Consider the following 27,749-nt stretch of genomic DNA (forward strand, 5'->3'; position numbering starts at 1 on the left):
TTTGCTGACTTTTATTGCGTAGATTTGCTCATTTTTCTCTTTATAATTGTTGTTTAAGGAAGTCAGCTCTATGCAGAAAAATGTGTTTGAAAAACAGTGAAGTCGACCCATTATGCAAAATTTATATTTTGGACGTTATATTACACGTCCATTTCAGTATAATTCAAAATTCAAAAATATTTTATTCCTCCCAAAGGGAAAAAAATTTAATTAAACTACTCTGGGTCTAAACTGCTTATAAAAACAGCCCAAGCGCTTTAAAAAATACAGTTGTTTTTTGGCAATAAGTTAATGTTTTTTGGTATTTTGAAAATGTTTCAAAGTCTGTTTATTGTTAAGTTACATTTGAGGGGCACTCCACCGGCCGTTACCTAGCAACCCCAGCCCAGCCCAGCCCGTCGCCTAGCAACCCAAACAGAATTCCAGCAGGTTTCATCAGTTGGTTTTATTTATATTTTAGAAATTACATAATCAGCCAGACTTAAGTATAAATGACTCATATTCTGTTTTTTTGTTGTTTTTTTTTAAATGTATTTAAGTAGAAATGACTGAAATAACTAATTCAGGCATAAGAAAGACACATTTCTAAATCACTTTATAAAACCAGTCCCCACAGTTAAGGTCATAATTATTCATACCTCTTGTAGATTTAGATTTCTGTTTGTTTCTGAAAGAAAATGAGACGGGTACTGTATCTGCGAAAAAATGCTAAGTAACCACATGAAAGTAGTATTAAAACTTAAAATATTTGAAATTATTCATTCCAATTTCAGCAATAAGAGGAGAAATCCTTATTGGGATTACAATCAGACCTTTCCTATAGCTGCTGAGCAGCTTTTTGCACGGCTCCACTGTTTGCCATCACCTTAATCTTTAACTCTCTTCAAAGATTCTCTATTAGAGTCAAGTCTGGACTTTGGGCCACTTTGGAGCATGACTATTTTCCCAATTAGAAGAAACGGATCGGTCAAATTAAGCGACTACTCTAGATATAAGTCTGAATGGAGAGTGAATACTTTTTGGACTTAAATGTTTGTATGTTTGAAAAGTGCAAACCGCTTCCAGTGACGAGATATTTTGCATATTCTTTTGTGTTGCACATGTCACAGCAGATTCTGTTAATAGAAAATAACATAAGAAGAAGAAATCAGATTTTCCACCAACAGTTTGTGTATGTGTCAGTTCATGAAGACTCAAAAGACACGTCAAAATAATGTTATTCAGTTACAAGTAAAGAGTATGTTGCAGTATAACATATTTTGGAAGAAAAAAGTTTTGCTAAAAGTTATGAAAGAATAAATGTAGCTTATTACTAAAATCTGAGTTTCTGCCAATAGAAACTGCATGTGGGTTTAAAAGCACTGAGAGCCCTGTAAGAATTAATGAACTCTTAAAATTACCAGAATATTTCAGAGAAAAATCTGATGTGATCTACCAGTAAACTATAAAACTGGGTCTGTCAGCAGGATAGTAATTCAGAACATAACCTCAAATCCAAACAGAAGTAGCTCCCCAGAGGCAAAATAGAGAGATTGAGGAAAAGTTCAATGGTTGAATTGTAATCAAATAAAAGGTTGGATTTTTAGGTATTTTTAAGCATGAGATTATAGCGCTGCAATATAAAAAAAAGTAAGACTTTTTACACATCTTTATCAGGGATTTAGGTGAAACACATCAAAAGATTATGAAATTCAGCGGCTAAAATGATGCCAAATGTGTTAGAGTGATTACTGTTTGGAATTACCGTAGTCTGCAGCTGCTGATAAAATTAATAGTGGATCTCATTTCCAACATGCACACACAACGCACAGGTTTTAAATAAAGACCGGATTTCCAAGATTTGAACTCAAGAGGTGGAAATTGGAAAGTGCACAGATTAAGAGCACAGATTATCAGCTGTGATGTGCAGAAATCGAAGCGGATCCAGACTCTGGTTGCACCTTGCTGTGGACCGAAGGACCTCCTCCTCTGGGGAGTTTTATCGTGTTGACACTTCAGCTATGACCTGACTGTGAATTCAGCTCTATCTTTTCCATCTCGTTAAAAGGATACAACAAAAGCCCCGAGCCGGATGAATTATTGATACAGGAATCGTTCGGCATTAGTGATATGGGCTTTTTGAGAGCGTGAGAGTTTTTTAATGCTCCCACGGTGCACGCATTAAATTTTCATCGTTTCTTTTGCTGCTTTGCAGTTTAATAAAACTGCTTAAAGAAGATTTTATGTGTTAAAAACATTAAGGAGCTTCAGCTGCATTTCCAGCGACTCTGGGGCAAAAAGAAAAAATTTAATCCAAACTCATTAGTGTGGAAAACCTTTATATCTTTTGAAGACTATTTTCGTCTTTTGAATAAGGTAACAGATTCATTTTAACTTTACATTTTTAAAGGTGACCTGTTATGCTTCCTTGAACAGGTTATGATAGAGCTATGGCCTATACAAAACATATTCACCACATTTTTACACAAAATCATTCTTGGATAATGAGATTTTAGTCTGATAAGTTCTGCTTATTTTGAGCTTCTTTCAGAATGAGCTGTTTTAGGGCCTCCTGTCACTTTTAAGTCCAAATAAGATGCTAATCAATGTTTACACTCGCAAACAGATGCACAATTATACAAACGTACATTTTTGAAAAGCATAAGTTGAGCCTCTAGGACAACCAACAAGGATTCGCATTGCAAAAACACAGTCTTACTTTGTATTTTCAGCTGCACCACTAGTTTCTATTTTCATTTTTATTTAGTGTTTTTGACATTTTGTTTCAATTGAAACATTTTAGTACACTTGACATAATTCAAAATTATTCTACAACTATATATATCTTTGAAAAGCATAAGTGGAGCATCCTGTGCAGCAAACAAGAATGCAGCAAGTGGTTTCTGAATAGTAAGTCAACAACAGATCACTTGTCGTCTGTTGCTGCCTTTGTACAGCATATTTACAGCGATAAAACCAGCTGAACAAACGTGCTGGAGTGATGCTGGGGTTGCTAGGTGATAGGCTGGGCTTCGCTGGGGTTGCTAGGTAACAGGCAATGCCTGCTGATTTGTGACGTTACATTCGGATGGTTTTTGAATGTGACTTCTCATTTTCTAGACACCATAATACATCAACGTATTGGTAAAAAATTTACTCTGTGGTGTTTTGAAGCTCTTGGTCTGTTTTTAGAAGTAGTAGAAACCCAAATGGAAGAACACAAACATGCAAAATATGGATTTTAAATAATAGATTCCCTTTAAAAAGCCTCCCCCTGTTTACCTGTCCATGTGATTGTGAGTATTTGTTAACCGAGGAGAAACACAGATGTGGATTTTGAAGCTGAGGAAAGATTTGAGCTTTATAATCGTTTTGGACTCCTCATGATCTTTGCAGATCATGTATTTTATGTATGATCTAAAGGATGACCTTCTCTGAAACCACGCAATCTTGTTGCGATGTTTTTAATTTGCTTTACTTTACCTACACAGATGTGCATATTAATGATTCTACATGCACTAATGAGCTCCATATTAAGGATGCAGAGCATTATACTATGTAATAATAACAGACTTAATGGCCCCCCGCCTCATTAACATGGTAGACACGGCCTCCATTTTTCACTTTTTAATTTGTCTGACCAAGAAATAATTTCCTGTCCATTTTAAATTGGTTCAGGGACCCTATCAGATATTGGTCTTGTGTTGTTCCTTTGCACAGTAATATTTCAACTTCCATTAGATTACCTGTGGAAAACTGTTTGCAGGTTAAATATGGCTGCAGCTTCACTCATGATAATAATTTTAACTGCAAAGTCGCCACTGTTGATAAAATGTTTCACCAACTTCATCAACAAGATGCATTAACTTTCATTCTTTGCTTTTATTAGAAAATAATAGAAAAATAATACATGGACATTTTTTATTTGTTGTTCTTTTGTCTAAAATATTGTTAAACTGTCCAAAGATTAGTCTTGTGTAAGTGGGTTTTTCCTGGGTTTTTCCCATCACAGTTTGAGAATATGTGTGCTTTGGGTTGATGTGACATTAAGGCCGTGTACAAACATAGCTTAATCTTTATAAAAAGAGAAAACAAAACAAAAATCTCCACCACAGCATCTAAAAAAATAATACAAGGGATTGATTTCAGAAAAGTTTTTATCCACCTGTATAAACACAAATCCATCAATTATTCTGTCGATTACTCGATTAATCAGATTATTTTTTAAAAACTGGCTTATTCTGCTGATTTTTCATTGAGGCCTTTTTGTACAATAATAGAAACATTAAAAGATGCAAATGAACAAATAATTAAATTCCTATTTTAAAAATTAACATTTTATTTGCTAAAATGGTGAAGAACATTACATTTCTATCCATGCAGTATTGATTATTTTTGGATTAACCAAATAATAAATGGATAACAAAAGGTGCTTAATATTTTTTACAGAATTTGAACTGGGTAAAACTGAAAAGCTTCTTGAGGATTATTGGGTAAAACATATTTAATGACAAAGTTTTTTTCTTATCTTAAATGCAAAAAGGTATTATTTTTTTTTTACAGTTTTTACAGTTTTTTTTTTTTTTACAGTTTTTGCCATTTACTGAAAGAGTTACTCTTTCAGGAAATGGCTTTTTATTTGAGTCTGTATATTTCAGTTAACAATCAATCACTAAATTAGTTGATGGGTATTTCAATAATCGATTAATCGTTATCAATTGCAATTAATCCGATTAATCATTTCATCCGTAGGTTTAACTTTTATAATTATTGAGATTTGGCCATGAAACATGTATTCTGAATTTAGCAGAAGCCTCAAAACCAATATCAACTTGATTGTGATCAGTCCTAAAAATCGGCGGATTAAAGTGAAAACATTTGGATTATCCTGATTTACCTTCTGTCTGTGTATGGATATCCGTATGAGATCATCTCCTATTGGGCAAATCCAGCCCCTAGTCAAGTCATTTCATTTCTGTGAACTGCGTGATGGATACATTTTCTGTGGCTGTGGTGGAACAGCTGATTGACTGACTTACATCTCTAAAGTCATGTCACAAATGTGAAAACATCACATCACTGAGATACAAGCAGCACGCAGTCCAGATCGACAAAACATATCTCATATTGGGTTACACTTTATTTGAAGGGTGAGCATCAGACTGACATGACATAAACATGAAGGAGTCTTCATGAACGTTTACGGCTACTGTCGTAAAGTGTCATTTGGTAAATAATGACACTTTTGATGTAAAGTTGCACTAAAGGTTGCATTAAAAATCTGTTAAAAGTGTCAGGGCAGCATTATTCAGTAAATAATGCAGCTTTTAAAACAAAGATACTTAAAAAGTTGCATTAAGTGTCAATTAAGTGTCAACTTTCCATTAACTGAGTAAATAACGTAATTTGTAATGCAAAGTTGTGTTAAATGCTGCATTAAAAGTGCATTAAATGTGTCAACTTTGCATTATTTAGTAAATACTGCAACTTTTAATGCAGACTTGCAGATCGGTAGAGTGTCAACTTTGTCTTAGATGGTAAATAATTCAATTTTTAATGCAAAACTTAATTAAAACTTGCATTAAAAGTAAGTTATAAGTAAATAATGCAACTTTAATACAAAATTGCACTAAAAGTTAAAAGTCAATTAAAAGTCTCAACTTTGCATTACTTGGTAAATAATGACATTCAATGCAAAGTTTCATTAAAAATTGCATTAAAAATCTTTTAAAAAGTGTCAACTTAAAATTATTTGGTAAATAATTACATTTTTAATGCAAAGTTCCATTAAAACTTGCGTTGAAAGTCCATTAAAATGGACAGTTTGCATTAAAGGTGTCATTATTTATCGAGTGACACTTCATGACAACAGCCATAAACTTTCATGAATCTCCTTCATATACCAGGTTTATGACTGTATCATGTCGGTATTATGCACAAATAAAGTGTTGCCCACATTTGAAATGTAAAATTTTAATTCTGGTTGCGCTTGATTTTATTTTGATATCTCAAATTCAGGGGGACTGAATTCACAAGCACTCCACACTTCTCACATTTTCATTATAAATAATAAAGCAGGCTCTCTTTCTCACAGTTTAGTCTTCACATCCCATTCTGCTTTGCGAGTCTTCAGTAAGTGACTGAACAAACTGTGCTCATTTGTTTTTACGGCCTGCCACTCAGAGGATGCCTCAAGCAGCTCTAGACGCCATGATCTCTGCAGGAATCCAGAGTTCAGATGCAGACTTCTGCCTTTTCCACTCTTTCCCCTCTTCCCTCTCTCGCTCTCTCGCCATAAATATATATATTTTTTGTCCAGGCAGCGTGTGCACTGGAAGAAAACTTGCTGACTTGCCCAAACTCAAATGCAGCTGATGGAAGTAACGGTCCGCCTTACAGTGAGTGATGAGCCTGCAAGATGCTGAGCTGAGGAGCGCTTTCCATTGCATTCGACTGAAATGTCACAACAGACACGATGCTAGCTGGATGACGAGGTTGTCTGTTTTAGCGCACAGCTGAAGCTAGCGTATGAATTCACGTCCGCAGCTATCATTGCTCATCACTGTAGAGCTAAATAATCAATAGTGGTTAAGACTTTGTTTAGATCGATTGCTTTTTTTTTTTTTGATTGCTTTACTCTCCGGGTTGTCCGGGGAGGACGTTTGGCGCAGGGCCGACTCCTGCTGTCATTTGTGTTGGCAAACGTTGCACTTGTTCACAGAAAGCTTGAATCAAATTTTAGTGCTAAGGCTGCAGAAAGCCCCTCGGAGATAAAGCGTGGCGGTGGTGGTGGTTAATAACAGCCTTCAGCGTAGCCAAAGCCTTTGTTTGTCACAGGAGCTATTATTCTGGGTTTATTGACAACACTCCATCTCATTTTAAAGATGCTGCATTTACAGTATGTTGTTTATTTATTTATATAGCTTTAGAGAGATACAGTGATCTCTCTGTTTATCACATGAAGAGCGCCATTCACTTCTGGAATTTTATGTACTTAAAATTTATCTGCTCTGAAAATACAAACCCACTGCTCTGTGGTCTGTGTTTCAGATGTTACTTTTTTTTTTTGTAAAACTTTCGCTAATTTTAACTGACACGAATTCAGCATGGAAAAGATTTCCAACGTTTCCAAATCCAAAATTAGGAAAATCCAATCAATGACAATGTAAAATGCGATAAACACGTGATCAGTATAAATATTTAACACGTTTGATAGAATATTCAATAATTTCACTGAACTCTAATCCAGAACCGCACAGCATTCTGGAGAATGTAGGCAGAGGAGAGACTTTGCTGCTTTAATTTAATTTAACTTGGTGTTACGACTGACTCAAGGTCATAACAAAAACGGAAGACCATGCCGTGGCTAAAGTGCATACAAATGAATATTTATTAACAAAAACAACAATGGATTGTGGATATCAGTGTCAGTGGTGTAATGCAAATGCTTGGATGTGTTGTATGAGTGGATATGGAAGTGTTGAGGTGCCAAAACTAAGACAAACTCAAAAGTGCAAAAGGAGGGGAGCTGAGGCCTGGCAACAAAACATCACAAGCGTCAAGCGGCATAGTGGACGCTGAAGACGACCCAGAAGACGGAGACAGCCAGGTTCAAGTACTCTGCACTCCAAATGAACAAATCAGCATCACCTGTAAAGGGGAGGACAAGACCTGCAACCCATCAGGCCCACAAGGCCCAGGGCTGTAACACTTAGCTTAATTTAATTTAATTAATAAAATATTTTTGAATCGAATTGAATTGAATTTGAACTCACTCACTGTTTGCTTATCTAGCAACAACCTGTTGCGTAACTTGCGCAGCAGCAGTTTCAGGTTTTGCCACTGTGCCTCATAAAATAAAAAACTGCAGCATAGAGTAAAATCTGGATAAAACGGGAAAGGTCACTTCACCGGTTGGGCTGTATTTCATATATTTAAAACAAAAAACTAATCAGTAATTATCAATATATATACTGATATGACGTTTATATTGTGATGCGTCCATGCAGCATTCTCCCCTAACAAACAGATGTTGAAGGCAAAATAAATAAGCAGAGTAACTTTTCTTGTACTTTCTGTTATCTACTAAAAGTCTTGCTTTCGCTCACTTTCTCGCAGCCTGAATGAACAACGGACAAGTTCTGACATGATTCCTTTAAAATACGCTCTTACGTCATTGGTTTATTCACTCATCTGCCTCTAATTAGAAAAAAGGAAAGAAAGAAAGAAGAAAAATGGCATTTATTCAGAGGTTTGGATTTTTCGTCTGCTTTTAGAAGGTTTGAAATAAATGTTAGTAACTGGGTCTTTTGGTAATGAAAAAATACATAAAAAGAAGGCTTTTTTTATTACAAAAACCATAATAAAAAAAAAGTCCAAATAATTAGAAAACTATGCTAAATCTGAATAAAGTAGAAGAATATAACCTTAGTTGCCCCACAAAGGATAAATTCAGGTTATTACAGCATCAGGCATATAGTTCACACAAAAAGTGTTAATTTAATATAAACAAGATTAACAATAACAACAATAGTAATAATGTTCTGTTCAATATTTGTGCACTTATTGGAATACAAATATTGTATTCACAATCTTTCAAATGTGCATAATGTGCATGTGTTGAACTTAAAAAGCACAACAGACTATTTTACAATATAGAATATTAGTGCAGAAAAAAAATTGTTTAAAGTGTAAATCATAAGAGTTAATCCAGAAGAACTAAATCTTTAAAAGGACATTGAACGTCCATCAAGTTACCTTGACCTAGAAGAATTCAGGTATGGTGCGTTCACTGACAGAAAAAAGATTATATTTTTCAGATTCAAAAGAGCAAATCAAGATTAATTTATGATTTTGGTCACAAGCGAAACGCTTAAGGTATTTGTGAATTCAGAGATTCCTATGTTTTATCCTTTAAGGGGTTAAAAATTAAAATCTGCTTAAAGAAAGAGCTTCTTTTTGTTAGCTTGATGTCATTTGAGGTGGTTTTTTTGGTGTGTTTTCTTGATTTTCAGACACACAGTATCTACTGCATGTACTGCTCCCTCAGCTGATTTTAAAAATGTTACAGTAATGTTTGCTGCAGAGGGTTCCACCAGGTGAGCTGCAGAGAAAGCTTCAACTGTATCAGCAGGAGCAGCGGCGGCCATAAGCCAAGATGAAAAGCACAATTAAATTAATTACTCCATAACGGATGAGGATCAGTCACCAGCTGGGTCTGAGGTTTGCACTGGTCAGAGTCTTAATCCCTTATTAGTTCTGCTCGCCCTGTTCCACTTTTCAAATCTTATTCTTGGCTGCAGTCTTCCGCGGACAGAGGCACTCCCCTCTAACTACCACAAGCGCCACAAAAAAGGGTGAAAAAAGCCCTGGCGTAAGCACTTATCCGCTGCTCAGTGTTGGAAAGTGCTGCAGATGCATTTACAGAGAGAGCAACTGCAGCTGAATTAACCAATCTGCATATTCAGAGGGCCTGTTATCAGGGGAGGTTGTTCCTGTGCGATGGAGGGCCGTACCTGAGCGGGGCACACCGAGGCAGGGGCAGGGGCGGCGCGGCGCGGCGCGGATGGGTGCAGGAGATTTATCACCAGCGGCCCCGCAGGACGGGGAGGCGCTGTGATTGGAGCGGCTGATTTCCTCTAAGTGAGACAAGTCTGTTATGTAACTACAGTCGATTGGATGATTTTTTTTTTGTCCTTTAGGTGATAAGCAGTGGAGGCTTGGTTGGATTTCAGGGAAGGTTTTACACAATAGCTGCGTTTCCATTTCAAACGTGCACAAATTTTATCCGTGTTCTGCTAAAAAAAAACAAAAAAAAACGTGATTTTGCTGTTGCTGTGTTTCCATTAAATAAGAAATTAATTAAAATTCATGTTGATGAGAGAAGACATTGAAAATTATGGCAAACATCTACATGAGATATATTACAGGGGTGGGCAGAGTATCCAAAAATTGTACTCAAGTAAGAGTACTTCAACTTTTACTAAAGTAAAAGTAGCCATCCAAGAAATTACTCGAGTAAAAAGTATTTGGTAAAAAGTCTACTCAACTACTGAGTAACTGATCAAATTATATCAGATTGGTGTTAGATGATTCAAGATTTTAATCATCTAATTCAAATCTTGACTTTTCTCTAATGTATTCTTTTTTAACTCAGAAGTACCTTCAGCTTCGCTTATAGCTAAGCAATTTTAACAACAGAAAATCATACAAATGTTAAAATGTTGTTACAAACTAAAAAAAAGTAAAGTATAACCTTAAATCATTGTATAGTTATTAAGAGCTACTAAAAAGTGAAAACTGAAATGGCTCCATGCATGATTTCTTTTATGATCTGCCCGTGGGTATTACGTTTTTTCGCATTAGACACTTACAAGGCGGAAGAAAAAGTAGTTCCCATCAGCCTGGTCTCATTTGGGCAAGATCTCAATAATTTAGCTACTTTCTAATGTGCTGTTGTTAAACTACATTATCTAAAATAACTTCAGTATTGAAGGTATTCATACTTTCATCTGAGAATCGATCTTAAAGCTTATAGCTTTTGTATCAATATTTCAGTATCAATCTGCACATCACTAGTTTCCATTGCAGTTTTGCGAAATACATCTATTTTGATACGGCTTCATCCTAACACTTTTGAAATTGAAATTTATTTTTATAATTTCAATTTTCACAATTCTATGGTTGATGGAAACTCATGAAGTGCAGCAGATCATGCGTGACGTTTCTGAGGGTTGCATCGCAGATGTTGAGTGCATTTCTTGAAGCAAGGTCCATGTGTTCACCGATCTGACATATGGCAGGTCACTGTAGGCCGTTGTGCACAGACTGTATTTAAAAGCATTATGTCACACACCGTGTACCAATATGTTGACCCTGTAGAAGTCCTGTCTGACTTTGTTCTCCTATTTTCTCATGAAAAAAAAACAAGAAAAACCTGAAATAAATGGGGAAAATAATCTGATAAATGCACAAATACTATTGTTTTCAGACCATTTTCAAGCAATGTGGCTTAATAATTTAAGTTTTCTCTCTCAAAAACCAAAACTATAATTTAGTAAAAAAAATAAAAAAAAAACACAACACTGGAACTGGAAGAGGCTTTACATATCCAAAATATAACACAATCAAAACAGTAAATAAAATGGAAATACAAAACAACTAACAACCAATTAATAATTGCAAGAGAATTAACTTTTTCCAATTTTGTCTCATCACAGCAACAAACTTCAAAGTACTTAATTGGGATTGTGAAAGACAAACACAGAATTATTTATTAAGCTTCTTAAACTGGGACCTGAGTCTGAATTTCTTCCAATAAACTGGAGTAACAATAAATATCCTGAATAATTGTGAAGTGAAATGAAAACCCCCTCCTTCTACAATCACAGACAAGTGTTTGGTTGTTGGTTTACCATCCAGAAACCATTTGCTGCATTGTAGTTGGTTGTGTAGGAGGCTCCACTTCTGCTTTTCAAAGATGTATGGTTGTATGATTGCACATGTGTTTGTTTGTTTGTTCCAAACTGTCAAACTGTGGAAAAGTTCAAGGAAACTGAATACTTGTGTAGATCTGTCATGATAACAAATTTTACTGGACTACAATTTGTCACAGAAATTATCGCGATAAACAATAATGTTGTTTTGAGCAAGTTTGTCCTCTCAAAGTTCATTAAAATTTAATTATGTAAAATACACGAAACACTGGAACTGGAAAATAAAACACAACCAAAACAATAAATAAAATGGAAATAACAGCCACTTACAACCAAAGCCATAAATAAAAACCTTCAAAATAATATGAATCTTCAGGAATGAAATAATTGTTCTCCTTTTAGTTTATTAATCGCTTATTGTGACAGACTTAAACTTATGTAACATCTATTCTGCACCGGCGTTTCTCATTTTCTTCCTGTGTTTTCATCTGTACGTGAAGCATAGTACTGATTATTAGACAATTTGTCAGGAAAAATTAACTCTACATAACATTGTCAGTCAGCATGTTTCGATTGTAGTTCTCAGTAACTCATGAAAATCAAATTGTTCAGGCCGTCAGGGATTCATTCGCTGACGGGGGAGCATTTAAAGAAAATGACTCGTGCGTTTGAATTGCTCTTAAGGTTGAGCTTGTGTAGCTCATCAACAGAAAAATCACCTCCAGGGAGAGGACTTAAACCAAGATAAATCCCAACAACTCTATTGACTTTCCTCTGTGATTTATAGCAGGAGGAGAGACCTGTATGCTACGTACCAGCCACAGCTGCGGATTACTGTAAACGTGGCAGTAAACCAGCATGTCATAGCATATGGGTCTATTTATACTGCAACAGCAATCTTTTTCATGATAATCCTCCCTTATTTGTATGGAAAGCTGAATGTTCATGTTATTTTTTCACATTTGAGCCGCTGAGCGGGAGGTCAAGTGAAGGACGTCCAGCAGGGTGACGTAATGTTGTCAGGAACCAAGATGGTGGTCAAGCATGAAGAATGAATCGACTGGGATTGTTGCGCTAAAACCGGTTAATCAATCCTGAGGTTCGTCCCTCACAGCTGTGAAGCCTCTGTGGATTTTAATAGATGTTGGATGATTATCACAGATTCATATTTGTTGTTTGTATTTGAGTATATACCATGTTTAAGATTTAAAAGGTGAAAAAAACTAAATAATCTTACCTTTAAAGAATAAATCTTTTAAAGCAGTAGTTCAAGATTATAAGCAGTGGATGTCTCACTATTTTATGCTCTGAATGCGTAAAATTAGGCATAATCTTCATATGATATAAATCCAGATTAGTTGTTAAAAGTAGCACAGTCCAAGTGGTACCAACACCAAAATTGATTTCTACTGTCTTAAAACAACTAAAAAATATGCTTATTGATTGCCCTCTTCCCCCTCCGTCCCCTCCCCCATACAGTCCTTCTTGTCTTTTTGTTATGTTATATTATTGTAAATGTATTTTACATTAGGTATTTCTCATTGTTTGAATTTTGCTTTATCGTGAACCAATTTTGTCCTGTCAGTTAGTAATTGTGATGTTACTAAAAAAATAATAATAATAATCCAAAATAAAGTATTCTGAAAAGAAAAAAAAAGAAAGCTAAAAAATGTCGCAACTTTTTATTCAAATGCTTTCTACCAACTTTAAAACCATTGTCATATCTACAATGGAAGCTTATTTGCAAAGAAGTCAGTAAAAATTTGCACTGGAAATTAAGATAGGAAGCTGTGCACCGTCAATATTATCATTATTATTATTATTTATTATATGTTTTCAGTGTAAATATAACAAAAATTAATCTCCACTGAAACTACTGTAATATTTTTGCTTCTTTTATTATTTTACTTTTGTATCAAACAGTAGCTCTTACCAGAAACCTCTACATTTCACCTTAAATGTGTTTCATTCAGGAAGATTAATGGTGGTGCACCGACTCCAACCTCAATTTCCGGTGTAAATCATCGTCTAACGATTTTATCACAAAATATTAGGTCCACTGAAACCATTGTAATATTTCTGTCTTTTAGTAGATCTTTACTTTTAAATTAGACAGTTGCTTTTGTCAGAAACGTCAACATGTTTCACCTTAAATATGTTTCATTCAGGAAGATTATTGGTGGTGCACCAACCCCACCTCAGTTTCTGGTGCAAATCTTTGTCTGTAATTATTAATATTATTATATGTTGAAAGCATAACAACAACAAAAATATTAGGTCCACTGAAGCTGCTGTGATGTTTTACTTTTGTAGCGCTTTACTTTCTATATTACACTGAAACATGTAAATTTTTCACTTTTAATATGTTTCATTCAGGAAGAATATTGGTGGTGTACTGACTCCAACTTCAATTTCTGTTGTAAATAATCATCAGGAACAGTTTAACATTTAATTAAATGATGCTGAAATTAGCCAGTATGGTGTTTTGGGAACTGGAGTTGTTTTAAGGTGTTAGTAGTTCACTTTGTTTTTGTCCCCTTCTTTATTAGCTGTTAGCTTTAGCTTCTAGAACCAACAAATCAGAATTTACAACAAAATATTAAGATATTACCTGTTTGTAACCTTTTAAACAAAACAATCCTGAATGGTCGCTATAAGATATAATCTTATCAGAATGTTATAACTAAAAAAAAAGGGTTATATCCTTTTATATTAAACAAAAACAGAGGAAACAATTTAAGGAAGGAAGGAAGGAGTGTTGGCTCTGTCTGTGCATTGAAAAGTGCATTAGCGGTGCAGCCTGCCGTGTTGCTGCGTCGAGGCCCTGGGAGGGACCATATGCTTGTTTAGGCTCAGGAGCATCCCTTCCCTGCGAACACACACCCAACTTTTTGTCCTCTCCCCCCTCATCAACACACAGAATATCATCTGCCAGCTGGAGCTCAAATTTGGCAGACTGGCTCTTCTCACGACTGCATTAGCGCCACCATGAGTGATTTCCTTCACAGATTTCCCGCTGCAGGGCTTCGCCTCTGTCAGGCCCGACATGAATAAGACGTGTTCAGCTGAAGTCCTGCAGAGGGCAGAGTTTAACTACCAAAACGTTCAGAACCACAGGGAATCAAAACATTGTAATGGGGTTCTCTACAAACAGAGAAGAGGGGCTGAATCTGCTCTGACATGGAGAAATCAGATTAATTTTGAATGAGTTGACAGGAGAATTTAAATGCAGGATTTTTTTGGAAATGTTGGATTGAGTTGAATTTTATACCACTGGCGCAAACATGTTTAATTAAGTTTAACATCCAGTATTTGTTTTGGAGATCCAGCACTGCTGACTGGTCAGTAAATGTGAACTGCATTTTGTTTTTGTACTTGTTTTTTCTCATTATAGTTAACAGTAAGCCAACCTGTGCATGTGATAAAACATTAATTTCTAATTAAGTTGAGAGGGGAAGAGAAGATTCATTGTGTTGTCTGGCTTGTTTGCGCAGTGCGGTAAATTACCCCAGGGTGATTTTTCTTCCTTCTTTCTTCCTGTCTCTGTTACCTCCCCATCTGCCGGCCTCCCCCATGCTCCTTTTATTTTGGGTCCAAAGGGACCCTCTGATCCGAGACCACCAAGGCCTGAAATTGCCTCACTCGCATCCGGAGCTGAGCTCTCCATAAATAGATAACCTTTTGTGGAATAATTTGAAGGCCTTGTTTGAAGGTCTTGTTTTTCAGGATTATGGCAACCTCATTATTTAAGTTTATGTGGTAATTTACAAGATGGGTCACGTTATGCCTGAGTTTGCAATTTATCTTTTTGCTTTTCAGGAAATGAAACTAATTTGCTGCTTTCAGTTTCAGGTGGGCGACTGCAAAGTTGTAGTTTGATTGATCAGAAATCGACTGCTTTCAAAGGTTTCATTCTCATTTCATTTTTATATTTTATTTAATTCACTCAGTGATAAATATGTATAGTTAAAGTAACAACTAAAATAATTCATGAATGAAAACGAGCAGAAAGAAGTGTAAACTTATAATCTTCACAGAAAGAGAAAATTAGAAATTCAACTCAGAAAACTATTTGTATTACAAAACAAAATACAAACACCACACTTCATCAAAATGCTTTTTAAATTTCTTTTAAATACAGGAATACATTTAGATTGCTGTACCTCCATGAACTGACACCTTTAACTGAAAAGCATCTTTTGATCGGCGCCATTTTGAATCTACATTTTTTGAAAATATCACTTCCTTTTAAATTGTATTAGCGTTCTCTTTCTGCAAATCTGTTTTGAATATGATGTAGTAAGAAAAAAAATGTATGCGCTTTGTATATACATTTAACATATTGTACTGTATCAGTTCATGAAGTTTAAATAAGTTTAACTATTTAAATGTTGGGCTCGTGTGATTTCTGTATCCATTTCCACTCTAACTACTCTCTTCTGTAGATTAAAATTTTTATGTTTTTGTGTTTTTAACAAGTACCACACTTTCACACAATATATGAGATACAGAAAAATCAGTGAGCTATATAAAATATACAAGGCCTTTTTGTTTAGTAATTGCTTTACCTTACTTAAAACAGACATTTCTTTGTATATTTTAACTTTTTATGTGATTAATGTAAGATTCAGAGCAAATGAGAACACAAAAAACTGAATTCATTTAGATTTTTTACATTTCTAACAAGTAATTGTGCATTAGCACTGTTTTATTTACTATTTTTGTAAAAAAGGAAATAGTTTTGTATATCTTAACTTTTTATGATTCATTTAATATTCAGAATTAATGAGAACATCAAAAAACTTAATTTCTTTTGCTTTTTATATCTTCTCAGACAAGTAATTGTGCATCAGCACATTTTTTTTACTGATAGAATACATCATAAACTTCATTTTACCAATATTTTAGGACAATCTGTTACTATCAAACCATTTTTTAATGTTTGTAAATTAATTTCTGCTCTGCTTCATTATCAGCACTGCAATCAGAACAGGATATATATATTTTTTCTTCTAAATTATTTACCTTTCCGGTCAAAACATTGCATTAACTGATTGGAATTGTTCATCTTTATTATGCTTTCCTTTTCTGTGTTAAAAATACTTATGTGATTGCTTCTCTGCTGCTGGAGCCAAGTCACTTGATCCAGGCAGGATTTGGATGTTGTTCGGTCATGTGATCTGCAGGCCTGATGTGTCCGAGCGCTCAGCTGTTGGTGGGAAAAAAGAGAGAGAGATTATGGGTTCATTTAGGGGATTCTGGGAAAAAAATGTATTATTTTCCTTTTACACAGTAATTGAAGCTTTGTGCTTTGTCTGTAAAAATGTTTGTGTTTACAGCATAAACAGGTGCTTATCTCAGTTCTCTGCTTTTGATTATATTGCCATTTTATGAAACGCCAGACTGGAGTATACGACTGTTGGCGAATTCATTTTGAGTCACAGTTACACTGCAAAAACACAAGTATCGTTGTTTCTAGAACAAATACCTGAGTGCACTTCAAACGAGACAAAGCAAAATTATAAGTAACTTTTCAGTAAGATGTAAAAGTTTAAGTTAATAATTCCTTAATATTGATGAAAAAATTTTCCTGCCAGATTATTTCCCTTATATGGGAAAAATGTCTTGTAATTAGTGAAATAATCTAACAGTGGAACTAGAACTTTTTCATCAATATTAAGGAATTATTTTCTTGAAAAATATTTTCAAGTTGGTTTTGTCTTACTTAAGTGTACTAGACCAAAAATACTTGGTAAGATTTTGTGTTTTTACAGAGCATGAATGGAAAAATATTTTGTACTGGATAATTTCTTGGGTTAAACTGCAAAATTGCTGCCTTATAAAGATAAATCCAACAAGGGTGAAATTTGAATGTTATATTGATTTTCTTCATAAACCACCATCTGAAATGCTGTAAACACTTTAATTTGTCGAGGTTGCCTCTTACCCTTTGACCTTTGAAGATAGGTACCACCTAGTTGCCAGGGGTAGCTAAGCTAACATAAGACATCAGAGCTGTATGCATCAGTATTATAATAAATGAAACAGATTTGGGTGAAAGATGAGCTGTATCTTATTTTGTAACATTGATGCTAATACTGGAGCATATCTTACGATTTTGAAGTTGTTGTCCGACCGGAACCAGCATATTAGCAACTTAAAACTCATTATTGTTCGCTATGGTTGTTGTTTTTCTTCCTGCTTGCGCGTATCAGGACGCAGAATAGTGACGTTTGTCGAGAATCAATTATATTCAGGTCGAATGAACGCGACCTGGACGTTCAGACTCAGGTCACATTTGGAAAGATCAGTTATGTATCGGATATACAAGTGGGTCGCATAAAAAAAACAATCCAATCTATGTTGTTCAGACTGTCATGAAAAGATCAGATACAGGTCCTATTAAGGTGAAAATATCGGAATTGGGTCACTTCAAGCTGCAGTGTGAACGTAACCTCCGCGAGCACTGACCACTTCTTTTTTTTTGGCAAAACATTGAGCACGCTCACTGTGTGACCTTATTACGCCCACTACTGCGCATGCGGGACACTTTCAGGTCGTTTGCAGAGTCTATGGTTTGCGTTTCACAGTGGACATAAATTATTTTGGAGTACTGTAATTTGCCGACAGATGGCGTAAAGAAATTTGTTTCACATCAGTTCGAAAGGAAAAATAAATTGATTCATCAATACAAAAATAAAGGGTATTACATCTATAATTCAGAGGAGGGTAGAGTGACCAAAAAATTTACTCTGGTAGCGATACATCAATATGTTTTCACTCAAGTAAAAGTAAAAAGTAGCCATTCAAGGAATTACTCAAGTAAGAGTAAAAAAATATTTGGTAAAATGTCAACTCAGGTGCATAGTAACTGATCGTATTATTGATCATTTAATATGTAAAAATCACCCTATCAGACGAATCATATTATAAAATCAAGTGGAAATGTTGGCATTTTAATGATGAAACTGACAATAATCAGGCAAAATGAAATTTTCCAAATCAATATTTTTTTCAATAACAAAAACTGCAGGTCTGTGTCTGATAAATTTTTGGTTAAAACATGTTTGTTTTTCATACAGTGGCGTTACATCATAATAAAATTACTCAAGTAAAAATAAAAAGTACATTGTCATAAAAATACTCCTAAAAGTAATTTTTTTTTCAAAAAAGTTACTCATGTAAATGTAACTAATTACTCCCAACTCTATAATTTTAGCATGTTTTAGTTTTATAAGCCAGTAGTGATGATTTTTACCGTTCTTATTTATTTCAATTAAAAAAATGTTTCCCCAATTTCAGTTTTTGTTATTTTGCTAGTTTTAGTTAACAATAACAACCTTGCTGCTGACTTTAAAAGCTTTGTTTTTTGTTAGACGCTGAGATTTCTTTAAGTTCAGCTGTACTTTTTAATCACGTGGCTTTGCAAAGCCTCTTGCTCTCTTTTCTGAGCTCTGAGTGTGTTGTCATGTCACCGCGGCGACCTCGCCTGCTGGAGGTCAGGGAGGTTGATGGAGGACAACACAGTAATCACAGAAATATGAGACTTTGAACAGTGGACAGCTAAATCCATTACAGGATTACACCGGGCAACAACTGAGGAAGCATAATGTTTTCTGGTGTCATCTTGCAGCTATGTTGCAGAAATATGTCTCGCACTAAAGTTGGAGGAAATAAATTGTTTCTCCCATGATCCTCCAGATGCATGTTCGGTATATTCTGTGGCACTGCATGGGCGCAGTCAGTAACGCTCATAGACAGCATGCCAACCTTTGCTTAGTCGGCTGTTTTTTCCGACCTGCGCAGTCGAGAGGTGACTCACTCTCTGTCAGGGGCAACGCACTGTAAAACCCGACCTGCTGTGAATTTCTAATTTGCCTTTCCACTCGTGTGATTTGTTCCTGCAGTTTTACTCCAATTTGGATCCATGCGGTGTTCCTTAAAAGTGCTGATGGGAAAAAGGAAGCTGCATTTTTCTTCTTCGTGGCATGTGAAACTCCCTCTGTGCTGTTGAAGGCAGTGATGCAAACACCACCGTAGCAGTGACAGAGGGTGTTTCAAGGGCTTCAAGAGAAATACATAAAGAGAGCTTAGGGCCCCACAGATAGCAGCAAAAAATCATGTTTATGTGCTTTTAGGAAGGTTATACAACCTGATTAATGTTTGGTCTTGTGGAAATGCTTCAAAAATTGAGTTGCTTGAGGTAATGATTGTCATCATCTGGTCATCTTTAATGTTTAATTGTAAATTTTATAAGGTAAATTGTAGAGAAAGAAGTGCAAGTACTGTGGGTTTATAATAACGTTCACCCTCTTACAAACTTCTTCTGTTTTTTGCTTTTATGTCACACTTAAAGGTGCAGTATGTAACTTTTATAAAATATTTTTTTCCATATTTGTTGAAACTATCACTACGTGGTGATGGTATGTTATAAGACAGATAACCTGTGAAAAAAATCAAGCTCTTCTGCCTTCTCACGGTTCTAACTAAAAACAACCAATCAGTTAGGAGGCGGGTCTTATCGCTGTCAGTCACTATCTGTGTGGTGCTACGCTGCAGCCAGCAGAGTCTGTTGTGAATGCTAAGACTTGTTAGCATGTCATCTACGATGACAGTAGATACATTTTAAGTTGTTTCTTCGCTTCTAGCAAGTACTTGAGGTTGATTGACAGCACTAAGACCCACCTCCTGAAGTAGAGATCGATCGATCTGGTCACAGATTATCTGTTTTGTGACGTATTGCAGGTGCGTATCTGCAGAGACGTTTTGTGACAAATTTTGTAGTTTTGGTTAAAACATGTTTGTTCTTCATTTCACATTGGGTAAAGTATCCAGATATTTTCTCAAGTAAGACTAGAAATACTTCAACATATTTTTACTCAGGTAAAAGTAAAAGGTAACCATCCAAGGAATTACTCAAGTAAGAGTAAAAAAGTATTTGGTAAAAAAAAGAGTACTCAGCTAATGAGTAACTAATCATTTAATATTTAAAAATTACCTCATCAGATGGACCAAAATATAAAGTTATGTGGAAATTCAAAATGAAAATAATTCACTTAAATAACATAGTTACAACATCATGCAAAATAAACTTTTATTAATCAGTTTCTTTCAATATAAAATTGATTAAATTTTAACAAAAACTGCAGATATCTGTTTGGTGAAGCGAAGTCACAGTAGGTAGAGTATCAAGATATTTTACTCAAGTAAGAGTAGCAATGCCTCATAATACAATTACTAAAGTAAAAGTAAAAAATGCTCCTCAGTTACAGTTACTCAAGTAAATTTAACAAGTTACTGCCAAACTCTGTGATATAATAAGGGTTGGGGGCAGTCTTGTTGTATAAAAGTGACAAAAACGCAAAAACAAAATGAATCTGGAATCGATCCAGTATATTTTTACATTACTCTCCCCTCCTTTGAGCTTTATTTAAATGCACACCCTCCACAGCTGCTGTTCATCATTCTTTGTTTTTCCCCAGGATATTTCTGCCTGCCCTTGTTTATCTAATTCTCATGACCTTGGTCATCTCACACTCTTCCATTCAAGATGCCGCCGGTCCCCTTGCGTCCTCCTCCCGATCCTCCAGCGGACTTTGCTCTAATGTCCTAACGTCAGCAAACTTAGCTCTCCTTCAGCATTACATTCAGGCCCTCTTTCTTCTTCTGGGCTCATTAGTGCCACAGGTAGAGTTGACAAGAACGGTCACGCAGTCTCAGAGTGATAAAATACAGCCCAACACAAGAAGAAGAAGCTGCTGCAAAGAATTTGCCAGATCTGGAAAATCCATCACCAAATAATAATAATGATTAAAAAAAAAACAACTATCATGCACGAGAGAGTCTAGAGAGTGAGGTTTGGTGCATTGCACAATTTACATTATACTGTATATTGATTAAATCTGTGCGCCCCTTGGGACGGGGTATTGAGCATCGTGACTGTGGGCTGGATTCTAATTCTATCCTCTGAATTTTAAATTACCTTCTGCAGCATGTCATTACTTCTTGAGTAATGTACCTCAGCTTTCTGTATAAAAGAAGTTCACATTCGCTAAAAATGATGTTGATACTGAATCCTTTATCATTTGTTTTGCATGTGGAATGTGCTTTGCATCAGTTATGTTTTTTACAGACACACAAGTGCAGATAAAATAAAGATAATGCTTTCAAAGATGTATAGTTTTAAAATGAATATTAAAGCTTTCTAACCATTAACTTCATGTTTTTAAGCCAATAACAACTTATTTTCTGTTTTTATAGTATTTTATAATAATAATAATAATCTATCCGATCATCAAATAAAGCTTTACTGCAGCGTCGTAAAGTGATGACATCCCTTCAGTTTCCTCCAATTTCTTTCAACTATTAAACTTTAACTAATGGTATTATGAAAACACCATGGTGCATAATTGTAAAATGGAAGAAAAAATATACTTGGATTTAGAAGTTTTGTATTAATGAAATGTAGAAGAAGGTGAAACTGAGTCAATATTTTTCAGAATCACCGTTTGCTGCAAGTCTCTTGTGTTCACATACTGTTAATTAATTGACGTTAATGCACTGACTGATAACTAGGATCAATTGGGTTGTATGTATGATTGAATTTAAATTATTTTTTGTAAATGTTGTGAATTGGCGCTATGTAAATAAACTGAACTGAATTGTGTCTCCACCAGCTTTAAACATCAAGACATTTTATTTGTGACTCAATAATGTGGCACATTGTGAAATAATTATTGCATTGCCATCGGAAGGTTTTGTGTCTGACTTTGACTTCCCTGCCTATCATATGCTGTTATACTCTTGGGCAAGGCCATTTATGAATATGGATATTTAGTGTATGAATGTATGTGCAGCTGGTTGAATGAAAATAACAACAAATTGAATGGTCAGTATTACTTCAAAGAGGCTACGTTAACTTTTCAAGTCTTACCACAAATACTCATTTGGATTTAATTTTGGACATTAACCTAGGCCTTTGTAAAGAAAATATTATCTTTTCTAATCTATTCCAGGTCTGGTTGTATGCTGAGGTTTGTTATTCCGGTTGAAGATAAACATTTTGTTTTTATATTTAAGTAAGAGTTGCACTACTTTTTTTGATGTTGTAAAAGTAAAAAAGTAGCCGTCCAAGAAATTACTCAAGCAAGACTAAAAAAAGCATTTGATAAAGTAACTACTGAGCAACTAATCATACCATCTAATTTAATATTTTTAAGTGATGTCATTAGACAGACAAAAATGTATAAAATTAGATGCACATCCAGGTATTTTAGAGACTATAATGAAATCAATTAATACAAATAAATAACAAATTCAACCAGAAATATTCATTTTTTCAATATAAAAGTAAATTTGGTTTTTAAGGACGAAAATGACAATAATTCACATAAGTAACGAAAACAACAAATCAGGCAAAATAAATTTTTCTAAACCAGTTTCTTTCAATAAAAAAATTATGAAACTTTAACAAAACTCCAGGTGTGTTTCTGTGTCTGGTGAATTTTTGGTTAAAACATTCAATGGGTAGAGAATCAAGAAATTTTACTTGAGTAAAAGTAGCAATATTTCTTAATAAAATGACTCAAGTAAAAATAGTCTTAATTTTTTCCAAAAAGTAAATGTAATTGAGTAAATGAAACTAGTTTACTGCCCTTATCTGCTCATAACATACTGTCAAAACTTGGTGACAGTTTTAACAAATATGTAAAAAAGAAAACCACATATTTAATAAAAGTTACATACTGCAGCTTTAAGAGTAATGAGTCCATTCTGTCTGTATGAAATATTCCTTATTAATAGATCTATTGGAATCGATGACATAATGAACAGCCGGTTCCATTCCTCCTTCCATATTGGGAGCGGAGATCATCCATAGATCATTTTTCCTCCATTGTTTTTGCTCTCTCGGTGGAATGGCGCTCCGTGCCGCTGCTTCTGCTGCTGTGGACATCCTACAATCCTCCGCCTGCTGCATCCCTTCCCTGCTCTCTCCCCCGCGAACAAACGGGAATGGTTTCTTCCGAGCCAGCCCGTCACTGTCACCGCGGCGGAGAAGGCAGCCGAAACGCGAGCGCGGAGCGGGGGGTGGAGTGGAGAAGGAAGGCTTCATCCACTGCCTGCCATTGCAGTGCGGCGGCTGCTGCTGCTCTGGAGACCCTTTCCTCCTCTGTGAGACCTCCACAAGCACGCCGCGGACACCATTGCAGTTCCGAAGGTGAATGTTTTTTTTTTGTTTGTTTTTATGGGTTTCACGGTACCTTTCGGGGCGAGCTGGAGCTATTCCCCTTCCTCCCACCTTCCTTCCCTCCGGGTACAACAAGCGGGCGATAACGGTCCATAGCAAGCCGAGGTAACTTAGGCTCGCGGCTAACTAACTGCATCCGCGCGCTAGCGACCGTTATCCCTCAGTGAAATCACCACCACCACCAGCAGCAGCAACAACAACAACAACAACCCTCCCTCGGCTGTTTTTAGCTTCGAGCTTCCACGAGGGGGTCATGTTAAGACATAACCTCCCCCTCATCCCTGCTGTCATCGCCCGGACTGGCTGTTAAAGTAAAAGCGCGTCCAGGTACCGTTAGCGACAGGGAGCTAGCCTAGCCTTCTAGAACAAAATGTCGGCCAGTTAGGGGCTTGATTTATCCCAAGGAGGGTTGTATAAAAGAGGGGGCAAGAAAATTTATTAGGAGTCGGTGAGAGTGGGAACATGGAGTCAGTCAGCTGCTGGAAAAGGGGCTTGCTTCGTGTTTCAGCGTTGAACGGAAGGTGATGCGGTTGCTCACCTTGTTCCGTTATTCAAAACCAATGTGGTTGTTTTGGTTAAGCTAACTATCTTTAATGTGGCATGACTTTCTGGGACATTTCATATCTAATGTCACGTCAGCTTCATGTGGGCTACTGTCACCGTTTGGCTTACCAAGGACAGCTCATTTCCTATATGATGGAAACATTAGCCAGCTGTTATCACCTGTGGAATGCTAACATTGCTAATCTTAGTGATATGATATTTTGTCACTTTGACAGTTAGTCATAGTTATATCATTAGTCATAACTGGTAATTGTGGCTAGAACTACTGTCTGCAAACCCCTCAAATGAAAATATTAACATTTAAACGTTTAATTTATTGTTTTGCCACACTTATTGTTATTTTATAGTTATCAAAGCCATTTAAATTTTTTGTGTCCACACTAACGTTTAGTCCAATAGTTCTAGCAGATCATTTATGATACAAGAGGACAAGTGTATAGCTGAGCCATAAATTATTCATGTGCCTGTTATATTTAGATGGAAAGTATTTTTTATTCAACCAAGAATTTTGGTGGTTAAAATTAGACCAGCATGTCTCAGAAGATAATAAAACCAAGTAAAAGGACTATCATTTTTGAGGAAAATTAGTTTTTATTTACAAAGTCAAGTTGAAATGTATACTCCACTCAGTCATCATTAGAATAAGAAGGATGTGATTTTGATTCAAGCTTCCTCTCTTCCAACTATTTTGTTGTCCTTGGTCAAGACTTCTCATTTGGATTTAAAATTATTTCCATTCAACCAGAAGTTTGTGACAGGAAATGAGACAAGCAGCTCTCAAGAGATGAAACCATTTTAAAACCGCATCAGTTTTGATCATTTTTTAATTTAGTTTTTAAGAAAGAATGGCACATAAGAAACCATTTATACACTTCCAAATGAACATCTTTATTGGCATTGGAGAAACCAAACTTTTTTGTAATTGCTGATCAACTTTTTAAATGTTTCCACTCGTATTTTCAGGATTTATTTATGGTGATAAACTCCAGGCCTTTGAAGTTGGAAGGCCTCTTTGCCATCACCTTAATCTTTAGCTCCCTTCACAGTTTCAAGCCAGATCCCTGTCTGGGCCATCCAAATAATTATTACCTCCTGTTTAAAGAAATATTGTTGAAGTTCATACAACATTTTAGATTTAAAACTGCCAGGAGGTTTGAACAACTTTGAGCTCAACTGTAGATTGATTTAGAAATTGTCCTATTTAGCTGTGGGTGGTTTGTGCTAGCACTATAATGTAACACTCTATAGAAAGAGAAATTATAGATATTAAAACTTTAGACTTAACAACAAAGTGAATTGGTGCAAAACCAATAAGTAGCAAAAGTTTAGACGGTTTCTTAAATTACAGCGAAAATGCCATTGGAATTTTAAGTTGTGCATTATTGCAGTGCCAAAGAGCTGTTTTCATGCAGAATTTGGTTAAATAATATATTTTAGTCTTATATATTACCTGACTGCATGCCTGTAATTTATTTGACCAGTTGAAAGGTATTTTGCTGCTCTTAATGTCAACAACTGATGGAAATTTTACAGAGATGGTAGAAATTTTGGATAATGAAAGGGACAGTTTGATGAAACGGCACAAAAACCAATCAAGAAGACATGAGCACAACTTTCTTCTTCACAAAATATAAACAAAAGTGGAGTATAGCGTCAGATTTTTGCGGTGGTAGGATGGATGATTCCTCTTTTGTCTTTGGTAAAAAGCCATTTTTCCTGCTAACACTAGTTTGTTTTGGTTCTATCTACCCAGAATTCCCAGTGCTATAGTCCGCTTTCTGCTTTTGAAGCAAGAATAAGCCTGGTTTGTTCATTTCAGCTTTATTCCCCCTTTTGAGGATAAAGATTTTAAATAAAATAAATGTTATTTTTTAGTATGACCAATAAAATATAGTTTTGCAGTTGGATTTTAGAGCATGTTCATTTTACCACAGGGGTTCATCTGTGTCCACTTGTCCTGTCATTATTTTTACCCTTCAATGCTAATTATGTAAGCTCTCTTATGCCAAAAAATATTCCAGCTACTCTTCTGTGTTGCGGTTGTTCAAATGGTTTCTGGAAGCTTTACAGACATCTCTGCAAAAACACAAAATCTTACCAAGTAATTTTGGTCTAGTTTCTAGACCAGGGGTGCCCAAAGTTGGTCCTTGAAGGCCGGCATCTTGCATGTTTTAGTTTTCTCCCTGGTGGTAGTAACAACCTTTTCAGCATATCAATGTTCTGTTTTGAATCCAGGTGCGTTAAACCAGGGAGGGAACTAAAACATGCTGGATGCCTGCCCTCGAGGAACGACTTTGGCCACCCCTGTTCTAGAGCAAATATCTCAGTACCCTTGAAATAAGACAACTTAAAAGTAACTTCTGCAAGATATATGAACTCGTTTTAAGTCAATAAGGTCTTTATTTGGTTGAAAACGTTCTAGTTCCACTGGCAGATTATTTACAAGACCATTTTCCCATGTTATAGGTGAAATAATCTACCAATGAAGTTAGTACTTTTTTAAAATCAATATTAGTTAATTGTTTGCTTAAAACAAGCTCCAATATCTTGCTAAAAAGTTACTTATAAGTTAGTTTTGTCTTATTACAAGTGTACTAAGATATTTGCAGTAGAAACGCAAAAAGTACTTGTTAAGATTTAGTATTTTTACAGTGGTTCTAGTGGTTTACAGCAGTCCTCTGTTAGATTCGATACACAGAAAGTCAATACATTACACTGAATCTTGCAGGCAGTGTGTTTGGTTGAAGTTTGATGATTCACCATTCTGTCCTTATCAGCATTAGACCCCCTTCAGGGCCGTGACTAAAATGTGTCATCACTAGCATCATGTTTGTAATGCTGCATGAAGCAGCAGCTGGGCATGGTTAATAGATGTGTCAAATGAAGTGAGTGGGGCACACTGCAGATGATATTTGTGGCTGTAATTAGATGTTCTAATTTCTGATTAAGATCCCTCCACCCTCAGCGCTTCAGAAATCATTCTGTTCGCAACGCTGGTTTAGGGAATAATTCAGGTAAACGCGTCACCTGAGAGGAAGAAAATGTATGGCTGCTGAAGGGCACTCAGACATGTTGGCCTGTAAATCATGTTGCCCCAAGCAGCCGTCATCTGAGTCATCGTGGTTTTTTGAAGGGCAAAAGGATCTGATATTTTGCCTAGTTCAGATAAATTTGACTGACTGCAGCTTTGGAGTTGTGTGTATTTATAGAAGCTGTCTTGAATGAATGGCTTATTCATTTGGTTGTGACAACAGATGTCCTAATGAGATGGAAACACTGCGTTACTGGAGTGTTGATGCATGGGGTCTAAACTTTGCTCTTTTTGTTACTTGTTTATGCAGCATGGCTTAGTTGTTATTGTTTAGCAGAACGTGGTCCAGACCATCAGTTTGAATTAGGGATGCATGATATTATCGGCGCGGTATCGGTATTGGTATCGGCTGATATTAGCTGTAAAATTTAATATCAGGCATCAGATATTCACCGATATAAAAGGCATTGTTTTTACAAGACAAACCAGTGAC

At 35.7% G+C, this 27,749-nt stretch overlaps 1 protein-coding gene across 12 annotated transcripts in view; it reads left to right on the forward strand.

Moving 5' to 3' along the window:
- tjp1b (tight junction protein 1b) overlaps positions 1-27,749 on the forward strand; it is a 107,183-nt gene that overhangs the window by 33,822 nt on the left and 45,612 nt on the right. The window contains exon 1 of one of the 12 annotated variants that reach the window (XM_017305202.2): positions 23,454-23,631. The exons of 10 other annotated variants lie outside the window; for them this stretch is intronic. The gene's annotated coding sequence lies outside the window, so the exon portion shown is untranslated. Of the gene's footprint in view, positions 1-23,453; positions 23,632-23,901; positions 23,989-27,749 lie in introns of those variants that run through there. One more of the 12 variants, XM_008412002.3, reaches the window with a different exon arrangement.

This window comes from Poecilia reticulata, chromosome 6 (genome assembly GCF_904066995.2).
Source record: "Poecilia reticulata chromosome 6, P_reticulata-male-v2, whole genome shotgun sequence".
Lineage (NCBI taxonomy): Eukaryota > Metazoa > Chordata > Actinopteri > Cyprinodontiformes > Poeciliidae > Poecilia > Poecilia reticulata.